Raw genomic sequence first — 26,604 nt, forward strand, 5'->3', positions numbered from 1 at the left:
TGGAATGACTGCAGTTTTCTTTTCGGTTTAAGACTCGTTTGCGATTTTTCTCCGGCTGATTCCATGATCGTTCGCTCGTTTGGAAACAATGGCAACTGGTGCCTCGTGCTTGGCAGCGGTGCTATAAATAGCCTCGCGCATGGCATTCGGAATGGCTCGATAGGAAGTTACGGGAAGCAGTGTCGATTGTCATTGTTATTACGCGATTTCGTGAATAAAACTTTTTTTTAATTAATGAAAAACCGTATTTTTTATCACTGCAACCGTAACCCGGAATAGGTTGATGAAAACCGTACTAATTACGGGAAAACCGGAGTAGTTGGCAGGTATGTACTTTACACACTTACAAGCACACTCCTTATACAATGAAGAAAACCAATGATGAAATAATAATTATAAAACTATTTTAAACAGAAGACACTTCAGACAACCAAGACTCAGTTGGTCCGAGGCTCAAGTCCTAAGAGACTTTGGCAACAGATAGAGAAAAACTCCCTCTAAAAAGGAAGAACTCTTGAAGAGAATACAAACACCATCGCAAGGTTTCGCCTACATGTAATTGATCTTGGCGCATTGCCACAACAAAATAAAAGCCGCCACACCTTAAAAATGAGGTATTTTTATGCCTTATATTGTATGACGAGATATATATAGCCTATTATTTACGCACTTTTGACTAGTAGGGCTGTACATCTTTGGGCACCACATGATTTAATTCGATTTTTGGGGGTAACTATTCGATTCGGAATCGATTATCAATTGAAAAATCTATAGTTTTTAATAAAATTAGATGACAGTTCTATATCTAACTAATTTACTTTATAAAATAAACAGCTTTGATAAATATATATATTACTTAAAAGAACAATTATGTTGTTAATGCTTCCCAAACATTTAATGAAGTCAAATACAAATAAGGCAACAAGAGAAATATCCCACACTTCTTTTCTAAAGAAAATCTGTAAAGCAAATGTGGGCATCTACATCAACGATATGATTTGCCTGAGAGGCAGGACAGGACACATTTTTTAAAAAACAATTTTTTGACACCCCTATTGAGTAGTGATGCATCAAAAATGTGGCCACCGGTAAAAGACTGTTCACTGAAACAGCACTGTGAAAACAGGATGTTGTGATGACGTAACCACGATGTACGTGATTTTCTGGAGCAGAGGCAGCATGCCTGCGATGTGGACATATTTTAATACATCTGAGATATACCCGTGAACAGCTATCTACATAATTTGCAATGTGAAAATAAGAAGACAGTGGCTCTCTTTCAAGGAGAGAAAGTGCAGCTGGAGCATCAGCATCAAGCAAGAGTGACGTCAGGCTTGCTGCAGCTCTTGCGGTTTGTTGCAGACATCGACCGGCGGATCTCCAAACACGAGTAGTCTCCAACAACACCAAAAAAAAGATGCTAGATTTGTTGCTAGTCGTTTTTAATAAAGAAAAGGTCACTATACGGATTGGAAAAGTCTCTAGAAACAATCCAGATCGTTAGTAATACTGTATACATTTTTAATTACCGAAAAAACATTTACTAATGCATTTTAGGCAACACTGCTTGCTTCCGCAATAGCGCCATTAGACTCAAGAAAAAATGGCGGCAACTGCGCAGACTTTGCTCTGGAGAGGTTCCCTCTGAATAAACAGAGCCGATTGATTTGTTTCACTTAATTTCACTCGCATCTACTTCCGTGGAGTCTCGGCATGCGTTTAAGAGCGCACTGCTGTTAGTAGATGACGACAAGAGTGGACAATATTGGAGACAAATGCATTTGTCCCACATTAAAATTATACCATGGAGGAGAAAAGTATTTAATTGCCACAACTTGTTTATAAAGTCTTTAGTTTGTTTACTGGGACGATCACTTGTCCTTTAACTGCTAACTTTGTAAGTGTTCCAATAACATAAATACTAGCTCAAATGTTTTGTCATCTCATCGAATTGAACGCAGGCTGTGATGTCAGTGAGCAACAAAGATTGTGTATTAGATGTACGAGTCCGGTTTATTTTTGTTGCCCAAACTCTTGCACTCAACCGCATTGTTTATTTGACTTTCCTTCATTAGCCAAACTGCTTTGTGTTTTATATTGATATCAAAAGTAAACATGTTTTTTTTATATTACCTGTGGACTTTGTCATTTCACAAAGTTATTACTTTAAAAACCATTCATGTGACATAGCATGTTAATGTTTTATGGTGTATAGTTGATTCCTATATGACATATTTCTGCTGAAACTCTTAAATGGATCTGTTTTGATTAGGGGTGTAACGGTACGTGTATTTGTATTGAACAGTTTCGGTTCGGAGGTGTACCGAACGAGTTTCCACACGAACATATTAAGGAGCCGCCTCCGCTTCCTTCTGCCTCTGTCAGTTCTCTACACAGCACCCAGCATTGTCCCACCCACACAACCATCTGATTGGTTACTAACAGAGCGGTAACAGCCAATCAGCAGTGCGTATTCAGAGCGCATGTAGTCAGTGCTTAGCAGGTAAGCATCAGGCAGCGGACTCCCCCCAAATTATAATAAACACATCCCAGTCAACTACTAGTAACATCACTATGAGCCCGTTGACCTTCTAGAAATATAAAAGGCAGCTCAGCTCGCTCACTCACAGTCCTGGCTTGAGGTGAAGGCTAATTCGCTTTTAGCGTAACGTTAGCTCATTTTGCGGTGTGTGTGTTACGGACAGCAAAGCCCTGTCTGTCTGTTATTTCACTCTACCTTTTTCTGTGTTGATTGAGCTGTGTTGAAGCAGCAAAAAAGGACATTATGTTAAATGAAGAGTTTTTGTCTCTGATAGTTGATATAATAATGTAACTGCATCATTAAGCCTACATGAACTCCATGGTGTTCAGGGATGAATAGTCTCTCCTATTGCTATTGTACCATTTTCTTAGCTATAGTTACATTAATTATTAGTAATGCAGCAGCCTAGTTTTGAATGGCAGGGTCCCTGCTATCACATGTTGATAAAAATATAACATTTATATAATAAAAATCAACTACAGGCTTCCCAAATGCTGTAATAAATTAAGCATGATGAGTTGACTTGAAACTGTTTAATGTTGCAATTTTTATATGGAGAAGAAAAGTTTTGTCATTTTATTTAATCTGGCAGTTTTATGTTGATTAACGTGGGCAGAATTATCATAGTGTTCCCAATGTTAAAAGGATAAAGTCATTGCTTACAAATTGGGTAAATAAATAACCAAAAAATGTAAAATTTGTTGTTTTCTTACTGTACCCAAAATGAACCGAACCGTGACCTCTAAACCGAGGTACGTACCGAACCTAAATTTTTGTGTACCGTTACACCCCTAGTTTCGATACAGCTTGTACATGTGCATACATTAGTACATAAAAATATATATAACTTGAAAAAACCTCTCGTCATCAAAATGTAAAAATAGAAATAAAGGCATCATGTAATGAGAAAAAGCTGACACGATACCATTAACAAAAATACAGATATTTGTCTTTACATAAATAACATTTACCTATAGCTTTTTTTATTAGATATTACAAATAACATGATAGCGTCACGTTCACACCCCTCCTCAACACGGTTGTACCGAATACAATGAATAATCGTGATTTATATATTGATTCAAATAAGCTTAATTATTTTGTTGGCCATAAACGTGCAGCCATATATATATATATATATATATATATATATATATATATACACATATACATGTATATATACACACATATATATACACACACACACACACACACACACACACACACACACACACACACACACACACACACACACACACACACACACACACACACACACACACACACACACACACACACACACACACACACACACACACACACACACACACACACACACACACACACACACACAACTAGATCTCCTACATGAACAATATTTTTATCTATATGGACAAAAAGTGCAATTACGTCCTATGGCCATCAGGTGCCATCTTTCACAATTATTTTCATTTATTTATATTATTTAGTTTTTGCCATATTACGTTGTTTATAATGCTTGTGTTGCTTACATGTGCACATTAAATTTTCTACTTAAGGTACATAAATACATTTTGAAAGTACAGTGTTTTTTAAAAAAAAACTTGGTTAAAAGATTTCAGTGTTAGTTTTTGAAAATTTTTAGCATATTTAAAAATACCACTAGAATATTTTTTTATACTGTGACATTCGTACTATTAACACATATTTATTTGTCTTTAAATGTACGTAAGGTATGTACATTTTTTTTGCCTCTTTAAAGAAAATATATCTATTAACGCCGATTATGCAAATGTTATGATGTCATATTGTCTAAGGCCCTACCGCTACTAGTATATTGGCAATCTAAGGGAAACCCTGCATTGGTTCAAGGCACAATTACTTTAAAGAAGGCTATTATTAACATATCATTAGAACACATTGTTATAAATAAATTAACATACATATCATTAGAACACATTGTTATAAACAAATTAACATACATATCATTAGAACACATTGTTATAAACAAATTAACCTATGATCTACATGTTTTCCCCTAAGTTGCAATGCTTTTCACAATTTTTCACACACACCCCAGCGCATTCTTGTCAACTTGGTGACTATCGCTAAATCTAGTACCTTTCCAACTTTTTTTAGTGACTTTTTCTCAAAAGCAACTAGCAACAAATCACGCAACTTTTTTGGGATGTTTGGAGACATGAAAGCGCCTATATCACTGTCCTTAACGTACAAGCGGTGATGCTTTGAGCCTTTCCTCACAGACAGTTCCCTGTCTACTGAATGTCTGCTCTTGGACAGCTTGTACTACAGCTTGTACTAAAAACACATTTCGATGTACTTTTAAGTGTAATCGCAATGAAGTGCATTCCGTTCTCTTCAGAGCAGAGAGGAGACGCACACAAACTCTCGCATTGAATTGTATCGAATCTAATTGTTTTAAAAAGTATTGGTAGTAAATCATATCATAACCCATGTATCGAGATTCAATTCAGATCCCTGTTTAAGGCAAAGATGCACACCCCTAAAACATGTGTTAGTTAATAATAACAATTTTTCCTACATGATCAAAATCAGCTTTATTGGCCAAGTATGTTTACCACACAAGGAATTTGACTTGGTAAGACTGTGCTCTTTGTTCAATGCAATTTCAATTGTTGCTGCTTATTGTAAAAGGTAACAAAAGCTACACCATGTTATGCTTTCCCTGAATGTTCCAATTTAGTTTGCCAAGTAAGTAAACAGGTCTTTGAATTACAGATGAAATAATCACTAGAGGTGTTTTGTTGACATTCTGTAAAACTAACCACACATCAGGTCAAGTACATTATATGTACACATGAAGTGCACATTCACGTAGGAATGATGGTTGGTTTTAATGCCGCTACCTTCATGCTAACGCAGAATGGACCAGCTCATTTACATGCTAAGGAAAATGAACAGGGCCAATCATATGTCACAGATGGACAAACAATCATTCACGCTCACATTCATACCAATGGATAATTTACAGTCTCCAATGAAGCAAACATGCTTATTTTTTGGAAAGTCGGCTCACAAGCACAGGGACAACATGCACCATACCTGCCAACTTTTGAAATCAGAAAAACCTAGTAGCCAGGGTCCAGGGGCCACAGGCCCCGGTAGGTCCAGGACAAAGTCCTGGTGGGGGGTTCAGGCTTCGCCCCCCGACGCAAAATGATTATTAGCATTCAGACAGGTTAAAATGTTGCTAAAACCATCACTTTTCTATCAGTCACAGTGACTTTTCAAAACAAAAATATTACAGCAAAAATCATATGGGTTGATTGACATGTTTATTCTGTAAGCTAACTTCAATAGTTTGAAATTATTTTGACAGTTAATGCCAGTTATCCTGTCAACCTTTCACAAGACTTCAATTTGTTAATTGAAAGTATAAACAGTATGAACACTTTTTACAGTAAACAAATGGTAAAACAGTACTAAACAATTCCATAAAAAAAAAAATTGGTGTCATTAACTTTCTGTCCAAGCTTGTATAATCTACTGCCTTGTTCAATTGTAAAAAATATTCTGTGCCTAAAATTCACATTTCTATCACAATTATCATACTGTAAACATGGTAAGCTAACTTCATTAAAATTAATAGTCCTGTCAATAGCATGGAATTACAATTCAAATGTAGTTATTTTGTAAGCCTTTCAAAAGAATTCAAAATATGAAAAATGTATGAAAATTAATTTAAGCCATCAGACACTTGAAAAGTGGCACATCACATCTCTAATGTAATCATTTTAACTTTTCAACAGAAATAGCACTGCAAAAATATTAAGGACATACTTCTGTATTTTGGTAGTTATGCTGTCAACATTTAACAAGATTTCTTCAACTTGGACTTGAAAGCATAAATAGTATAAACACTTTTAACAGTATAACAGTACTAAACAATTCCAATAGATAACATTGGTGTCATTACCTTTTTGTGGCTAAAATCCAAATTTACGTTGAAAGTTTTCCACTTGTATCGCTAGCAACGGCATTAGACTTGTGTTTTTTTGTCCCAACGTGGTCTTTTACATCGCTAATTCCTCCGTGTCCGATCGAAAAATCTTGTCTGCACAAGGTGCAATTAGCGTAGTTTTCACCCTTTTTGGAACGGCTAATTATTCCTGGATAGGCTTTTGAATATTCTTCACGGAATGACTGCAGTTTTCTTTTCGGTTTAAGACTCGTTTGCGATTTTTCTCCGGCTGATTCCATGATCATTCGCTCGTTTGGAAACAATGGCAACAGGTGCCTCGTGCTTGGCAGCGGTGCTATAAATAGCCTCGCGCATGGCATTCGGAATGGCTCGATAGGAAGTTACGGGAAGCAGTGTCGATTGTCATTGTTACGCGATTTCGTGAATAAAACTTTTAAAAACTTTTTTTTTTTAAATTAATGAAAAACCGTATTTTTTATCACTGCAACCGTAACCCGGAATAGGTTGATGAAAACCGTACTAATTACGGGAAAACCGGAGTAGTTGGCAGGTATGATGCACACTCCACACACACGTCCAAATGGAGGTTCGAAGACGACCGGCACACAGCGTAAAGTTAGACGTTTTAGTTGGTAGCAGTGCTGTACGCCTCGCTTTTTCATGAGTAGCACCGGTGTTACCAAGTTAAAAAAAATAGCACAGAATTTTTTTTTGTAGCACAGAACACTTTTAGTAGGAATATTCAATGTCTTAAATATTACAATGTCATTATTAAGAAGGTACACATGTGCCCTCAGATATATAAAAACACAATGCCATCATAGGCCCTACTGTAACCCTCAAACACAGAACATCATTAAAGTGCGCTCGCACTGTCACTAACACAAGTGTAGGGCTGGGCGACATGGATCAAAATCCATATCCCGATATAGTTTGGCCCATAAACTAACTCATAAAGGGAAATATCCGTTGATGTAACTAAATATCTCCACCATGCCTTGATTGTCAATTTTGGGGATCCCAAATACACAAAAACAGGTACCAACAAGTAAGAAAAGTAGGTTTTGCCTAATAGAATCCTAATTTTACCATTATTTTGAGATAATAAAGAAGAAAAAGCCTTTAAAATAATATAAAAATAGTCAAATATAATCTTAAATATTCTTTGAAAAAAAAACATTTAGCTATGCTCAATTCTTCATCTAACAAAACACAAAAACACAAAATACAGTGCCCTGTTTTAAGAGGACATGTTTAAACGTCAGCAGCAACATGTACGTGTACACCAACCTGACAATTCATGATCCTGTGTGATAGGCTGTGTTCTGAAAATTACTTTCAAAAAGTCATTAATTATAGTTACTCCTTAATTTACCAAAAATGTAATTGAAATACCAACGGAATTACTCTTTAATAAATGTAAGTAGTTACTAGGGTAATTAATGAATGTGTCACCAAAAAAATAAGCTTCAAATATCTGGCATAATGCAGTTAAGACAAGTTTCAGTGTGCGTGTTCCTTTTAAAAAGGCGGTGCCTTGTTGCCTAGTGACGTGTGATGTCAGCGAGTTTACTCAGTAGTCTTGAGGCCATGTCCACACGAACACGGGAGGTTCAAAAACGTATATCCATGATTGAAATGATCTCCATCCACACATGTGTAGTTTTAAAACGGTCTATGTTGTCCAATCAGAAGCCTTGAAAAATCAGCAACAGCTGACTTGGTGGCATTACGCCTCTGTTATTATAATGTTTATTTTGATATACTCGACGTACAATGACATGTACATTATTTTTAAAACCAGCCTACACTTACACAAAGCCCTGGGAACATTATGAATCTTTTTTTTAGCGTTTAAAGCGTCCATGCACACCTGTTATGCAGAAACCCAACACTCATAATTAGAACATGTTTAATCATCAACATGGTGATATAATACACATATATTTTTTCTAAAATCAGCATATACACACAGCTCTCAACGCGAGTGATTAATCATTTCGTTATGGTTGAAATGTACTTCAAACCTGCTATATAGATGGGCGAACATTTTACTCTAGTCTTATCAATTTCCAATGGATTTATTTTAGGGGCAACATGCAATAAAAAGGGTTGAAATCCCTTTCCACACATGTGCGACTTTTTTTTTGTCGCAAGGTCTATTTTTAGTCGCATATGCGGGTAAATTTGTCGCACCGTACAGCACTGGTTGGTAGTGATGTCAAAACTAGGGTAGTAGTTTGCACGGGCTTGAAAAAAAATATTAATTAACCTGAAATACCTTTTTGTCCTTACTTTTGTCGGGTGCCAACTCAGTACAACTGGGTGCGCAGCCAGCTGTAGCACTCCTGACAGGCGATGGAAAGGGGGCGTTCCAAATAGTTACTTAACGACCCACTACTCAAAAACTGATGTTATGAGAAATGACTGAGAACTGGTTAGTAACATTTCTGTCATTTAAACACTGATTTCTTTAAAGCAGGGGTGCTCATTACGTCGATCGCGAGCTACCGGTCGATCTCGGAGGGTGTGTCAGTCGATCACCAGCCAGGCATTAAAAAAATAGTCCTAAAAATGAGCGATCATAAATCTTCACTATGACGTCACTTTCGTCACTTGATTGACATTCACGGCACCCGAGGGTCTTCTGAGATGACGCTGGCTGCTGCCAGCTCATTAAAATTACCGACTGGAAGGCGAGAAACACTTTATTTCAACAGACTCTGGCGCCGTACCTGTCGTCAAAACTCCAAAGACCGACTGCACAGTTGCGCTAACAAAACGAGTCTCAGAAAGCTGGCGTGCACAAGCTAGCAAGCTACGGAGTTTGCCGACAATGTATTTCTTGTAAAGTGTATACAAAGGAGTACAAAAGCTGGACAAATAAGATGCCAAAAACCAACCACTTTCATGTGGTATTGGACAGAAAGGAGGACTTTTTTCTCCTCCATTCGAAAATGCGGACGTTTTTAGCACCACTGTCTGATTCCAATCAATGCAAGTCATCAGAATCAGGTAATACACCAACTTATATTCTTGTCTTCATGAAAGAAAGGAATCTATATGTGTTAAACATGCTTGTATTATCTTTAAACACCTTAACTTGTTAACAATATTAACTATATGTGTTAAACATGCTTGCATTATCTTTAAACACCTTTAACTTATTAATAATATTAACTATATGTATTAAACATGCTTGTATTATCATTAAACACCTTTAACTTGTTAACAATATTAACTATATGTATTAAACATGCTTGCATTATCTTTAAACACCTTTAACTTGTTAACAATATTAACTATATGTATTAAACATACTTGTATTATCATTAAACACCTTTAATTTATTAACAATATTAACTATATGTATTAAACATTCTTGTATTATCATTAAACACCTTTAATTTATTAACAATATTAACTATGTGTTAAACATGATTGCATTATCATTAAACACCTTTAATTTATTAACAATATTAACTATATGTGTTAAACATGCTTGCATTATCATTAAACACCTTTAACTTATTAACAAAAACATATATTTCATAAATAAGTAAATATAAATTATATATATGAATGAGGTAGATCCCCACGACTTGATCAATTGAAAAGTAGCTAGCCTGCAGAAAAAGTGTGAGCACCCCTGCTTTAAAGGTTGCCGACTTTGTAAAATAGACTATTAGTCTTTTATTGGGTCTTGCTTTTATGTATTTATACATTTTTAAAGAAGATGACACATCTCCACACACAACCGCCCACCCCCACTTGAGTATGTTGAAAGGCCCACCTGATTAACCCTATAGACTTATTCTACAACCGTCTTTTACAAGCGCCAGACTAGTTACAACATTTGGGCAATAACACCACCCGATAAATCTGTATAAAATAGGGGTGTAACGGTACGTGTATTTGTATCGAACCGTTTCGGTAAGGGGGTTGCGGTTCGGTCCGGAGGTGTACCGAATGAGTTTCCACACGGACATATTAAGTAATGTAGCGCACGTTGTGTAAACAATGCACACCGAGGCGAAAACACACGGCACGCTAGCAACGACCGGGCTACGACAACATACAAAAGGCAGAGCTGGAAGACCCTCCTTCCTCGTTAAGATCTCCAGTTTGGGAACACTTCGGCTGCGCGGTGCGGAGGACGGAGGTTTGCCGACATTGTTCAGCAGCGGTAAGGCATGCTTCTGCCAACACGCTAACCCATTTGAAGCGGCACCACCCCCAAGTGAACATCGCTTCAACAAAGTGGACCCCGACTTAAACAAGTTGGAAAAACTTATTAGGGCGTTACCATTTAGTGGTCAATTGTACGGAATATGTACTGTACCGTGCAATCTACTAATACAAGCGTCAATCAATCAAACAATCAAAAGATAAAGACGAGCAAACAGCTCCCACCTCTTACTGCCAAGTTAGCCAGGCTAGGGCGGGGGGGAAAGTTAATCTGAGGCTGAGTTGACTTGAAATTGTTTAATGTTGCACTTGTTATATGTAGAAGAAAGGCAGTTTACTGTACTGTGCAATCTACTAATAAAAGTCTCAATCAATCAATCAATCAAAAAAAAAGCACTTTATATGTAGAACGGTTTTGTTAAGAAACCATTCTGAGCCTTATCCTATTTAGTTTTTATTTTATATATGTTGACCACATTAACCCTGGCAATGGACCCTGTGTGTATATGTATGTTATGCCATTGTTTACAAATTTGGTAAATAAATAACCAAAAAATTTATATTTTGTTGTTTTCTTACTGTACCGAAAATGAACCGAACCGTGACCTCTAAGCCGAGGTACGTACCGAACCGAAATGTTTGTGTACCGTTACACCCCTAGTATCAAATTAATATCCATGACATTCAGTACATGGCCATGCACTAAATTAGTTTGTCTCTAAATAAGCATCCTACAACCCATCTTTCAAAAGTTGGACTAACACACCTGGATTATGCGATTGGAAACCAGATCTCTTGACCGCCGGAGGGGAACCTTCGTATCGCGCATGCGCAAGTCTCAACGCGCGGCGTACAATCCCGAAGCAGACACCATTAATAAAAACATAAGCAACAATTGTAATGAAGAGGAGTTTATATTTGCTTAACAAATTAAAAGAACATAACATTTTAAAGTGCATCGATTGGAGACTAAAGAAAGATTTATTTCGGAAGGTAGCTTAGGAAATTTAAAATGCTCATTCGTATTTCATTCGAACTCCCTAATGAAATACGAATAAGATGAAAGAACTAAACAGCTACATTAAAGGCGAAAAATAAACCGTACACAAACCTTTTCACACTGCATTTGTGCACTCCAAACCGTTTATCAATAACTCCAAGATAGTCCAGAACAATATCAACGCTCTCAACTAGAACAGTATCGGCCGTGGCACGAGCGGTATTTTCCTTAGAATTTAAAACTCCTTCCATCAATCCACGGAGCCTTTTGAATAAATGCAGAGACATTCGAAAGTTTTGTTTCCATTATATTCCGGCCGAAAATTCATTTGGAAAAACTCTCTGCATCCGCTCCGATACGGTCTTGGTAACAGCGTCATGTTTGTAGCACAATATACAATCATTCCTTGATCATGTCTGCTATTTAAAATCAGCATATTAATTAGATATAATATTCGTAATCTGTGTCAATATTACAGCTGACATCAGGTACTACAGAGCTAGGTTGTTTACTTGTATGGAGCCACCAATGTGTAGTGTTACATCATAGGTCAACCGGGAAAGCAATATATTTGTCAGTGCTATAAGAAAATAAGCACTCTCTAGTGTACGAAACGCACACGGCATATGACCAATAGTCGCATTAGAAAAGAGTGCATGGACACTTGAACACATGTAGATGTGGAAAAACAGAACTATTTGAGAAATCAGACCAATTTAGTGTATGGAAACTTAGTGATTGAGACACCAATCAGTTACAAGCAGTAACTAACAACAAATGTCTTACATAGTTGGCCTTTAAGTGAAACATATTAGGTTATCAACTTTAGTGAAAGACATAACTAAGAAACTTCAAATAGAACTAAGGCTGAAACGACGCGTCAACGTAGTCGACGTCATCGATTACGTAAATACGTCGACGTCGTTTTTATGCGTCGACGCGTCGCATATTTACGTCACACTGCCGTCATGGCGGATCGCAAAGCAGACGATGCGAGCGAGGGGAAAAAAAGCACGCCAAAAGTCGTCAAAAGTGTGGGAGTATTTCAATAAACGGCCTTATAATGTTGTAGCGGCGAACAGCTGTCTCGTCAGCTGACGCGCGAGCTCGCAACCGTGGCTGTTTAGCAACCAGCCAAACCCCACTTAATAAAATTATATTTTATCTTAGAGCACATCCGCATCCCTATTCACCTAGGCAACCCCAGGAAATGTATATAATTCGACATTATTTCGGCCAGTCGGCTTATATGATCAGAGCCGATCAGTTTACGTTCACGCGCAGGTATAACGCGGCGCGCTCCCGTCTCATCTGTTGGGGCACGAGCCCAGTAATTAGACCGCTGTGTCAAATCAAGGAGTACAAAAGACGCCAGCGCAGAGTGGAAAAAGGTTTAGTTCATTACAGATAACCAAGAGTTGTGCCAAAAGTATGTAAGATTTAATATTTCTCTTCGTGGGTGTGGCGCACTTGTTGCGCTGTAGAGAGGGGGGGGCGAGTTGTGTGCATGTAGCGTGCTTAGTCTGGAGGCTAAATACACACAGTGTGTTATGTAACTGTTGTTTAGTGTTGATATTCTTTGCTTAGTTTGATAAATGTTGTAGCAGTTTGCTTCATCAGGAGGGTGAAGTCACTCAACTTCAAGTGTTGGATTTAACTGTGTTGGATCATTGGCTGCTGGTGAGGCAATAGAAAAAGGGGCATTTTTCTACCAGTAGACAGCATTTAAGATTGAGTGTTTCACTGCTAAATTAATATTGGTGGTTAATTGGTTAGGTATTTATGTATTTGCATATTGGGTTTTCTGCTGCATTTATCTATTGTGTTTCTGGGTTTAAATGTATTTTATATGTATCTTGGTGCATTTATGTTGAGACAATTTATTTAAAATCTGTTTTAACTTAAAGGGAAAAAATGTGTCCATTTTCTTGCACTTGTTTAATGGTTAAGAGTTTGATAGCCTAATTAATAATTGTAAATTATGGTATTGATAATTGATTGATTTTTTACAGCATGTTTATCTTGTGGTGTTTTGTCCTTAAAGGTTTTTCACCTACTAAAGAAGCTAAAGGCTACTAAAGGCTACTAAAGACAGCTAATGACAGCTAAAGAAACTAAAGTCTACTAACACTGCTAAAGACTGCTAAAAAGACTAAAGAAGAAAAAAGAAGCTGTTTCTTGCAAACTAAAGGAAAATAAAAGGAATAAGCAACTACGGTCTGGTCTTTTGAGTGAAATCCAGAAGCCACATTCAGCATTGGTACATCCGTTCAAGTGTGGGATAAGCACAGCGAAAAAAGCAAAACACTTGACAGTTGTTGTATGCACAGTGTCGAGCGGAAATGGCCTATCATAGCAGCACAACGGCTATGAAGGAACATTTGAAAAGAAAACATCCGACAGCGTTCTTGCCATCACCATCAACTAGTCAATCATCCGCGTGAGTATACGTTGTCATCATTACACAAAAACATGAATGTGTCATTTGTATCTGCATTGTAAATTCATAAACTAAAACACTGTTTCGCTCTGAGAGGCGTGTTTGGCGTGCCTGTTCAGTGTTTACAAAGACGCGCTCCTCTTTAACCCTAACGTTAACTAGTTGTGCAAATACCTTTTACAACATTAACAGTTACATATACTATGTACAAACCAACAATTAACTTTCACTTTAATCATACTATCATTGCTGTGTTATTAAGCAAAATAAGCAATACTTTTACTTTTGTTGAAATGTTTACACTGTTACAGAATATTTCCTTTTGCACTTTTTTGTATTGGATGTTTATCTTTATTTTTGCACATTTTAAAGCAAAATAAGCAATACTTTTACTTTTGAAATGCTTATACTATTGCAGGATATTAAGATTTGCACTGGATGTTTACTTTTATATTTGCACATTAAAAAGCAAATAAGCTACTTTTAATTTTGTTAAATGTTAAAAGTTTTAAATGTTTACATTGTTACAGAATATTTTGTCATGTTGTTGTCAATGTTGACTGAGTGGCCATACTTTTTTTTTTGTAAATAAAAGTCATGCCTTTTGAAAAAACTGGCTAACATTTATTTTTTCATCTTCATTTTAAATTAAAAAAATAATCGGTAAAAGGAAAAATAATCTATAGATTAATCGAAAAAATAATCTATAGATTAACCGATTAATCGAAAATAATAATCTATAGATTAATCGATAGAAAAATAATCGTTAGCTGCAGCCTTAAATAGAACCAAGACTCAGTTAGTCCAAAAGACCATTTCTTTTGAGACTATAAGCTACTACCACCATCACATTTTGACATGTAGTAAATTTAAAAAAAATAGTCACCGATATAAAGTTAAGGTTAAGTAAATGTATACATTGTTTATGCGAAGATCAAGTGCTTAAAATACTTTGTTCAAAGATCAACATTTGTATTTACCATATTCAAAGCCTCCTGTAAGTTTCAGAGTAGGCCGAACGTTAGTAAACGTATGTTATCCATCTTGCTTTTGTGTATTTATTTTACAAAAAAGCTATAACATTCTACCGACCTGCCACCTACCATCAGAATATGTTGAGCAGCCTCCCTGACTTCCCATCCATGCTTGTTGTAGAACAAACTATGTTGGGTGCAACTGCAGCGGGCCTTCAGATTAGTGACAAAACATTTGTGTACCGTATTTTCCGCACTATTAGCCGCACCTAAAAACAAATTTTCTCAAAAGCTGACAGTGCGCCTTTTAACCCGGTGCGCTTTATATATGGATAAATATTAAGATTCATTTTCATAAAGTTTAGGTCTCGCAACTACGGTAAACAGCCGCCATCTTTTTTCCCCGTAGAAGAAGCGCGCGGTGCATGCTGGGATATGTGACGTTTCATTTCCATTTGTGTGTTTATGTAAAGACCCCAAAATGGCTCCTATTAAGTGTGTTGTCTGTCTAATTATAAATAATGCAGACGAGGCGTGTTAACTGAGTTCTCAAACGTTTACTCACAGCGTGCTCATAACCACATTCTAACTGCCAGCATACAACAACGCTTCTCAGGGCTACCGCGCATGCTCGTCACTATCGTTGCATGCTGGGTAGTGTAGTTGTTATATTTGCTAGCTCATAACATCACATTAAGAGACACGCTTACGCGCTTAATTCAATACTCGCCGTCATTCCGGGTGGATTGACAAAAGACCTCCAGCCGCTGGATATTGGTGTCAACAGGGCATTCAAATCACGACTGCGAACGGCGTGGGAACAATGGATGACCGAAGGCGAACACACCTTCACTAAGACAGGCAGACAGCGCCGGACGACATACGCCAACATCTGCCAGTGGATCGTAAATGCCTGGGCAGATATTTCGGTCACAACTGTGGTCCGAGCTTTCCGGAAGGCAGGATTCACAGAACTGCTGGACAACAGTGACACTGACTCCGATGACTTCGACGAGACGGAACCGGCCATTTTGGATCCCACATTTGCCCAACTTTTCAATTCGGACACCGAAGACGAAGAATTCGAAGGATTTACGAATGAAGAATAACTTCAGAAAGTGAGCGCTATGTTTATTTTGTGTGTTGTGACATTAACGTTCGAGCAACATTATGTTGCTATTGCTCTGCACTATTTTGAATTTTACTATGTTTGTGATTGCACATTTGCGTACATTTTGGGACAGAGTTGTTAGAACGCTGGTTTTTAATATATTATTAAAGTTTGACTGACCTATCCGACTGTTTTTTTGACATTCCCTTTAGCGCAGCGTAGGCGCGGCTTATAGTCCGGGGCGGCTTATAGGTGGACAAAGTTTTGAAATATGCCATTCATTGAAGGTGCGGCTAATAACCCAAGGCGGCTTATAGTGCGGAAAATACGGTATATACTGTATCATCTCATATTGACATCGAGACACAAATTGGTAACAATCGTCCAAGACAAGCAATTAGGGCTGGGTTTGTCTCTGTGCGAGGTAGAAAATGACTATATCGTGAATATTCGAGTATACGTTCTCATGCAGTTGCTTTTAGCTGCGGGCATTACACTGCAGGCATTTCTCACTCTTTCTTGCCTCTCCTTCTCACAGAGAGATAAAACAAGCGCACTTTGTTACTACATACGTCACATACTGTCGCTCGTGCAACGTCATACGCCCTCGCCGAGCAGACGGGTAGCGGAATGGTAACTTTAGCTGTGGTGCTAGCGGAGCGGTGAGAGTGGTAATACGAGAGAGAGAAGGTGCGAATCTGGTAACAAATGGAGGAAGAATAATTAATTCCCAAGAAAAACAATAGGGGGTCCATCATCTGGCGGTGGTTTGGCTTCAAGCGGGAAGATGTTGAACAGACAACCGTAATATGTCAAGTATGCGGCAAAAGCGTTGCTACAAAAAGTAGCAGCACTGCTAATTTGTAGCATCACTTGAAAAGTCACCCGCTAGAGAATGAAGAGTGCTTGAAACTTTTACGGCCGGTGCCACACCCAACAAAATGCACTGACCCAATTGAGCCTGACGTCTTCCATTTCCAGATCAACACAGTATGAAAAAAATAGTCAACAACAGAAGGAGATAACGTCCGCAGGAACCTACCACATAGCGAAGGACATACACTATTTGATTTCCTATTATGCAGCTCATTTTTATTTGACAGTTATTGAAATATCTTGTGTGACATCATGCACAAAGGTGCACTTTATTTGTTTTAAACTATTGTAGTGGCGTTCTGTACAAAAAGTGCACTTTAATTTAGTGTTGTTTTGATATGTCATCTTAGTGACATCATGCACAAAAGTGCACTCATAGCTTGTTTTAAAATGTCTCTGACAATCTTGCACTTTCTGTTTTAGAAATTACATGAATGTTTGTACCACTGCTTAATAAATACAGTTTTGGTCAATTGACTTACCGTAGTTGTAATTTCCCTCTCTGCATGAAAGTTTAAAATGAGCATATATTAATGCAGTATGAACAAGAATGTTTTAATGTAGACACATAGAATCATCATTATGGTGTGATTATATGCATAAAGTGTTAATTCAAGGCTAAGGCAAAATGTCGAGATGTATGTCGTGTATCGTGACATGGCCTAAAAATATTGATATTAATAAGAGGCCATATCCCCCAGCCCTACGAGCAATAATAACAAATGTCTTAAATAGTTGGCTTCTTAAGCAAAACAAAAGATTATAAACTTTGGTTAGAGGCAAAGAAAAATAAGAAACCTCAAACAGAACCAAGACAGAGTTGTTCCAAAAGGTGATTCCTTTTGAGACTACAGGCTACTACCACCTACACATTTTGACATGTTGTAAATATATAAAAAACGGTCACCGATCTAAGCCGATTTAAGTCAGGTTATTGTAAATATTGTTTATCCGAAGATCAAGTGCTGAAAGTCTAACATTTTTGTTAATCACAGTCAAAGCCTCCTGTAAGCTTTAGATTAAAAACATTCAGGTTAGTATTAGTATTGTAACGTTAGTAATGTTTTGGTCGGTTATCTATCCTGCTTTTGTGTATTAATTTTACAGAAAGCTATAACATTCTACCGACCTCCCACCTGCCATTGGAATATGTTGAACAGCCTATCTGGACTTTCCAAGTCGGTTTATTCTAGAACAAACTTTATGTTGAGTGCAACTGCGGCCGACCTTTCGACAAGTTACACAACATTTGTGCATTTTCATAACCTGCGAGATTATATATATATATATATGTATGTATACATATATATACCATTAGTGTAACATAATGGTCTATACTTTTCACAATTACTAAGTTTGTGTAATAGGGCTGCATACAACAGCTATTTTAACACGACAAACTTATTTTACCACCTGAGCCGCTCTCACCCGCTATAGTACAGCAGTAACAAACAGCCACAACCATCTACATCAGCCGGTGCAAGTGGAACAGCACCGAAGCGGCAACAACAGACCACCATCGAGAGGTACTCGGCAGCAGTGCCATACGACAAAAATTCAAAACGTTATAAATAAATAACGGATGCAGTGGTGGATCAATTAGCGAAGGACATGCTACCTACTTATATTTAAAATAAAAGTATTTAAATTCAGCCTTTTTTCTCCTGGTCTTTATTTAGAATAGTTTGTTTTTTTTTATCAGTAATTATCGACATCGACTGATATGAAACACTTATATCATGATACATTTTTTAGTCATATCGCCCAGCCCTAACCAAGACGTTCCTTTTGAGACTACAAGCTACCTAAAAACGCACCTAAAAACCACAAATTTTCTCAAAAGCTGACAGTGCGCCTTATAATCCGGTGCGCCTTATATATGGGTTAATATTAATATTAATTTTCATAAAGTTTCGGTCTCGCAACTACGGTAAACAGCCGCCATCTTTTTTCCCCGTAGAAGAAGAAGAAGCGCGCGGTGCATGCTGGGATATGTGACGTTTCATTTCCATTTGTGTGTTTATGTAAAGACCCCAAAATGGCTCCTATTAAGTGTGTTGTCTGTCTAATTATAAATAATGCAGACGAGGCGTGTTAACTGAGTTCTCAACGTTTACTCACAGCGTGCTCATAACCACATTCTAACTGCCAGCATACAACAACGCTTCTCAGGGCTACCGCGCATGCTCGTCACTATCGTTGCATGCTGGGTAGTGTAGTTGTTATATTTGCTAGCTCATAACATCACATTAAGAGACACGCTTACGCGCTTAATTCAATACTCGCCGTCATTCCGGGTGGATTGACAAAAGACCTCCAGCCGCTAGATATTGGTGTCAACAGGGCATTCGAAGCTAGACTGCTAACTGCGTGGGAACAGTGGATGACAGAAGGCGAACACACGTGACGTTCACCAAGACAGGGAGACAGCGCCAGACGACATACGCCACTATCTGCCAGTGGATCGTAAATGCCTGGGCTGATTCAGTCTCATCTGTGGTCCGAGCTTTCAGGAAGGCAGGAATTGTCACTGAACTAATAAACGGCAACGACACTGACTCCATTAATGACGACTTCGACGAGACGGAGCCGGCCATGTTGGATGCCGTATTCGCTCAACTGTTTAATTCGGACACTGAAGAAGAAGAATTCAAGGGATTTGTGAATGAGCTATAACTTCATAAAGTGAGCTTTACATTTTTATTTAGTGTGTTGTGTTGTGTGACATTAACGTTTGAGCAACGTTGAGTTATTGATATATTGTTATTGCTCTGCACTATTTCACGTGTTACTATATTGTGATTGCACGTTTGATTTACGTAACACGAGTAAATCAGCTGTTTATTCATTTTGGGAGTGAACGGAGTTGTCAGAACGCTGGTTTGTTATCTATTAATAAAGTTTGACTGACCTATCTGACTGTTTTGTTGACATAGGTGCGCCTTATAATCCGGTGCGCCTTATATATGAACAAAGTTTTGAAATATGCCATTCATTGAAGGTGCGCCTTATAATCCGATGCGCCTTATAGTGCGGAAAATACGGTACACAAGTTGTAAATAACAAAATCTAAAGTCCTTATTTTCTTTCAAGGCAGGGGCTCCAATGCATGCATGCATGCATATATACCGTATTTTTCGGAGTATAAGTCACACCGGAGTATAAGTCGCACCTGCCGAAAATGCATACTAAAGAAGGAAAAAAAACATTATGAATAAATGATGAATGGGTTATACTTGTATAGCACTTTTATACCTTCATGGTACTCAAATCGCTTTGACAGTATTTCCACATTTACACACTGATGGCGGGAGCTGCCATGCAAGGCGCTAACCAGCAGCCATCAGGAGCAAGGGGTGAAGTGTCTTGCCCAAGGACACATTAGGCAACTTTCATAAACTATGAAAAAAACTGACTTACAGTCCGAAAAATACGGTGTATATATATATCTATATATATATATATATAGTCAAGGTTTCTGTGGTTTGTCCGTTATACAGTGCTCAATACCAGGGTAAAGCGGAATATACGTTAGCATACCTGCCAACTTTTGAAATCAGAAAAACCTAGTAGCCAGGGTCCAGGGGCCGCAGGCCCCGGTAGGTCCAGGACAAAGTCCTGGTGGGGGGTTCAGGTTCGCCCCCCGACGCAAAATGATTATTAGCATTCAGACAGGTTAAAATGTTGCTAAAACCATCACTTTTCTATCAGTCACAGTGACTTTTCAAAACAAAAATATTACAGCAAAAATCATATGGGTTGATTGACATGTTTATTCTGTAAGCTAACTTCAATAGTTTGAAATTATTTTGACAGTTAATGCCAGTTATCCTGTCAACCTTTCACAAGACTTCAATTTGTTAATTGAAAGTATAAACAGTATAAACACTTTTTACAGTAAACAAATGGTAAAACAGTACTAAACAATTCCATTAAAAAAAAAATTGGTGTCATTATTAACTTTCTGTCCAAGCTTGTATAATCTACTGCCTTGTTCAATTGTAAAAAATATTCTGTGCCTAAAATTCACATTTCTATCACAATTATCATACCGTAAACATGGTAAGCTAACTTCATTAAAATTAATAGTCCTGTCAATAGCATGGAATTACAATTCAAATGTAGTTTTTTTGTAAGCCTTTCAAAAGAATTCAAAATATGAAAAATTAATGAAAATTAATTTAAGCCATCAGACACTTGAAAAGTGGCACATCACATCTCTAATGTAATCATTTGAACTTTTCAACAGAAATAGCACTGCAAAAATATTAAGGACATACTTCTGTATTTTGGTAGTTATGCTGTCAACATTTAACAAGATTTCTTCAACTTGGACTTGAAAGCATAAATAGTATACACACTTTTAACAGTATGTCGTGCTGTGAAATACAGCCGACAGGATTGCGCACCAAACACGAAGCAAGGCCAAAGCGCATATGGTGCAGGAGAACAAAGGACTTCTTTCATTTAAGGTTTGTGATAAACCATCAAACTCATTCGTTAAAAGGACTCTATAGTAATATAAAGCGAATTTTTCTGGACATTATCATGCAAGAAAAGTTTATTTTTGGGACCGCGATCACCGCGTAATGATTTTTAAAGGTTGCATTACAAACATTTAACTGTCCCATGTGATCAGCCAGTGCGATTGGAAATCCATGCTCAATTATTGCCTCCGTAAATAAAACTTCGGCATTTATCACATCCAAAGAATCTGTTTGGGCTGTCAACATTTAACAAGATTTCTTCAACTTGGACTTGAAAGCATAAATAGTATACACACTTTTAACAGTATGTCGTGCTGTGAAATACAGCTGACAGGATTGCGCACCAAACACGAAGCAAGGCCAAAGCGCATATGGTGCAGGAGAACAAAGGACTTCTTTCATTTAAGGTTTGTGATAAACCATCAAACTCATTCGTTAAAAGGACTCTATAGTAATATAAAGCGAATTTTTCTGGACATTATCATGCAAGAAAAGTTTATTTTTGGGACCGCGATCACCGCGTAATGATTTTTAAAGGTTGCATTACAAACATTTAACTGTCCCATGTGATCAGCCAGTGCGATTGGAAATCCATGCTCAATTATTGCCTCCGTAAATAAAACTTCGGCATTTATCACATCCAAAGAATCTGTTTGGGCGACGAAAAACGTTGAAAGTTTTCCACTTGTATCGCTAGCAACGGCATTAGACTTGTGTTTTTTTTGTCCCAACGTGGTCTTTTACATCGCTAATTCCTCCGTGTCCGATCAAAAAATCTTGTCTGCACAAGGTGCAATTCGCGTAGTTTTCACCCTTTTTGGAACGGATAATTATTCCCGGATAGGCTTTTGAATATTCTTCACGGAATGACTGCAGTTTTCTTTTCGGTTTAAGACTCGTTCGCGATTTTTCTCCGGCTGATTCCATGATCGTTCGCTCGTTTGGAAACAATGGCAACTGGTGCCTCGTGCTTGGCAGCGGTGCTATAAATAGCCTCGCGCATGGCATTCGGAATGGCTCGATAGGAAGTTACGGGAAGCAGTGTCGATTGTCATTGTTGTTACGCGATTTCGTGAATAAAACTTAAAAAAAAATTTTTTTAATTAATGAAAAACCGTATTTTTTATCACTGCAACCGTAACCCGGAATAGGTTGATGAAAACCGTACGGATTACGGGAAAACCGGAGTAGTTGGCAGGTATGCGTTAGGCCAGGAAATTTTATTGAAGTATATATTAGGGACGACGCATTTATCAACAGGCCGATATCAGAAAAATCCTCCTGTGGGCTCCCAATCAAAAATGAGGGTTAGCAACTTTTACATCATAGGAATGCATTGGCCTTTTATCTATCCTGCTTTTGTGTGTTCATTTTACAAGAAGCTAGAACATTCTATGCCAGGAGTACACGGAGAGCGCACAGACCGAGACGGTGCGCGCGCAGAAAGGCACTGCGCGCGCAAAAAGGTGTCGCGCGCGCACGAAGTGGAGAATCAGCACGCGATAACAGTTTTTATGCGCTCGGATTTTTGGCACTAAAGTGACGCCGTAAAGAAAACCTCAAGTAGAACCAAGACGTTCCTTTTGAGACTACAAGCTACTACGACCTACACAAGTTGTAAATAACAAAATCTAAAGTCCTTATTTTCTTTCGAGGCAGGGGCTCCTATATATATATATATATATATATATATATATATATATATATATATATATATATATAGTCAAGGTTTCTGTGGTTTATCCGTTATACAGTGCTCAATACCAGGGTAAAGCGGAATATACGTTAGGCCAGGAAATTTTATTGAAGTATATATTAGGGACGACGCATTTATCAACAGGCCGATATCAGAAAAATCCTCCTGTGGGCTCCCAATCAAAAATTAGGGTTAGCAACTTTTACATCATTGGTCTTTGATCAAACCTGCTTTTGTGTGTTCATTTTACGGAGTATAAGTTGCACCTGCCGAAAATGCATAATAAAGAAGAAAAAAAACCATTATAAATAAATGATAAATGGGTTATACTTGTATAGCGCTTTCATACCTTCAAGGTACTCAAATCGCTTTGACAGTATTTCCACATTTACACATTCACACACTGATGGCGGGAGCTGCCATGCAAGGTGCTAACCAGCAGCCATCAGGAGCAAGGGGTGAAGTGTCTTGCCCAAGGACACATTAGGCAACTTTCATAAACTATGAAAAAAACTGACTTATAGTCCGAAAAATACGGTATATATATAGGTTTCTGTGGTTTATCCGTTATACAGTGCTCAATACCAGGGTAAAGCGGAATATACGTTAGGCCAGGAAATTTTATTGAAGTATACATTAGGGACGACGCATTTATCAACAGGCCGATATTATCAGAAAAATCCTCCTGTGGGCTCCAAATCAAAAATTAGGGTTAGCAACTTTTACATCATAGGAATGCATTGGCCTTTTATCTATCCTGCTTTTGTGTGTTCATTTTACAAGAAGCTAGAACATTCTACTGACCCCCCCACCCCCCCTTCCCCACTTGTCATTGGAATATGTTGAGCAGCCCACCTGACTGTCCCTGTTAGGCTTATTCTAGAACAAACTTCATGCTGCCGGCCTCAAGAGAACTGAACCGGCTTTACAACATTCGTGCATTTACATCACCCTGGTGAATCGGTGTCGAATTAACAACGTCCATGTCAGCGAGCGGTCACAACAGATCAAAACAAAAGTAACAATGACAAATGTCTTACATCGCTGATCTCCCGAGTTAGCAAATCGTGCAAAAGACGATCCACCTAAAAAAAACAAAAAAAAACAGCCGAGCTGCGGACTCGTCGGCAGGCCTTGTCGTCAAAAGCGAATTGCGTTGAGACGTGCAGGCCTCATCATCACATCGGCTCGGGGCCTGGCATACGTTAACCGCCCCCTCCTTAAAAAGATAAACGGCAATGCCAGAGAATACATATAATAAATGTACAGCTACGAACACAACGAAGCCTGCATGGTACTCTTAGGTCGTTCCATCCCCGGTTGACCGAGTCGCTCTCGGGCAGAGAGTCGCCATTTCCCCTTAGTTATTAGCCTCGGACGTGCTAACAGTTAGCTTAACGTCCGGTATTAAAGGTAGCCCGTTGCATTTTGACAAACTAATATGACTTAAAAAATGTCACCATATTTGTCCAGTTTTGTGTGCTCTTGTCAGCACACGTATAGGAACGAAATGTGAATAAACTATAAGATCACGTCGATACCTGCCATACAGAACTCAATAGAAGGAGTCGTCTATTTCCTGAAACCCCACAGCACTTGTATCACTTAAGTATCAAGTTTTACTCGGGTGGCTTGCATCAAATAAACATGACGACAATGGAAACGTACAGCTTAATGGATTAGTAGCGACCCATATAACATTGTTTTCCCGGTCTCAGTTGGTAGACACCGCCGATAGTATACTCGGTTGGCTAGCGCTAGCATGCTAGCTCCACTCGGTATTATTAATAAAATGTTAAACGGTTGTGGTGTAAGCAGGCACCAATGAATTGCACTTTTTTGCCGCCTTGACATGAATAAAATAGCCTGGGCGAGGCGTGAAGGTAACATGGCACACGAAAAAAAACACAAGTAAATGCAAGCGAAAGTAGCGTACTAGCTAGGCTAACGACCCCCGTCTATAGCGTGCGGTGCTAGTTAGCCAACAACTCACCAGGAATTTTGATAGGACTTCCCCTCTCTTCTATTGCCGGGCTACGTCCAAACCTTCAGCGGCGATGTCGTGGCGGTGTGTTATATAAACGTGGGCCTGTGTCGGTGACGGCTTCCCGCAGACGGGGGGTCACCTAAAGATCTCTTGTTTTAATTCCGACGTTTCCCCCCCCCTCCTCCGAGTCTTGGCTTCTGGGTGTTTTTCCTGCGTCACCGGCGCAGTAACAGCCCCCTGACTGACTGACTGACTAGTCGAGCAAATGTGCGGGTGCTTGTCACTTGGCTCCCAGTGCAGTCACTCTCCGCACAAACACAACTTGAATCAACATGGCGGAAGCGCCAGCTTGCTCCCGTTTTTAAAAAAAAAAACAATGGGCCAAAAAAAAAAAAAAGAAACGCCAGACAAAGTCCAAAAAAAAAGCGTCGGCCTCGTCCGTAGGAGAGATGCGGAGGAGCGGGCCCCCCTTCAAGTCAACACAACATCAGCTGAACGGAAAGTGCATTTAACTGCTCCCGAGTCTGCGTGAGTCTGAGTGGAGTCCGGCTCCGAGTAGACCCCCTGCTCCTCAGCTCCGTAGTTTCACTGAAACAACATGGCCGCTCTGAGGTCAGCCACTGGGACGAGGCCACGCCCATTCTGCTTTGATGGTGCGTTCAATGACACTCGAATGTTTACAACTCGGTGTAAAACTTGTGTCAAACTCAAGGCCCATAGGGGTGTGGTAAAAATCAATTCGAATTCGAATCGCGATTCTCACGTTGTGCGATTCAGAGTCAATTCTCATTTAGAAAAAAATCGATTTTTTTTATTTTTATTTATTTTTTTTAATTAATCAATCCAACAAAACAATACTAGTGATGTCCTATTATGGCTTTTTGCCGATATCCGATATTCCGATATTGTCCAACTCTTAATTACCGATACCGATATCAACAGCTACCGATATCAACCGATATATATATATATATATATATACAGTCGTGGAATTAACACATTATTATACCTAATTTGGACAACCAGGTATGGTGAAGATTAGAGATGTCCACTATTAGTACTAACCTTTAACAGTTAATTTGACTAATTTTCATTAATTACTAGTTTCTGTCATCCGGGGGGAGCTCAAAGTAAAGCCGCTGCTCCTCCACATCGAGAGGAGCCAGATGAGGTGGTTCGGGCATCTGGTCAGGATGCCACCCGAACGCCTCCCTAGGGAGGTGTTTCGGGCACGTCCGACCGGTAGGAGGCCACGGGGAAGACCCAGGACACGTTGGGAAGACTATGTCTCCCGGCTGGCCTGGGAACGCCTCGGGATCCCCCGGGAGGAGCTGGACGAAGTGGCTGGGGAGAGGGAAGC

The 26,604-nt window shown here is 38.6% G+C and overlaps 1 protein-coding gene across 5 annotated transcripts in view; it reads right to left on the reverse strand.

The window, feature by feature from the left end:
- The window catches only part of usp9 (ubiquitin specific peptidase 9), a 104,556-nt gene extending 78,734 nt beyond the window's left edge, over positions 1-25,822 (reverse strand). For 4 of the 5 annotated variants that reach the window (XM_061970768.1, XM_061970766.1, XM_061970765.1 and 1 more), the window contains exon 1: positions 25,251-25,822. The gene's annotated coding sequence lies outside the window, so the exon portion shown is untranslated. The remainder of the gene's footprint in view (positions 1-25,250) is intronic. The other variant, XM_061970767.2, reaches the window with a different exon arrangement.
- Between the last annotated feature and the right edge of the window lie 782 nt (positions 25,823-26,604).

This window comes from Nerophis lumbriciformis, linkage group LG13 (genome assembly GCF_033978685.3).
Source record: "Nerophis lumbriciformis linkage group LG13, RoL_Nlum_v2.1, whole genome shotgun sequence".
NCBI classification, from domain to species: domain Eukaryota; kingdom Metazoa; phylum Chordata; class Actinopteri; order Syngnathiformes; family Syngnathidae; genus Nerophis; species Nerophis lumbriciformis.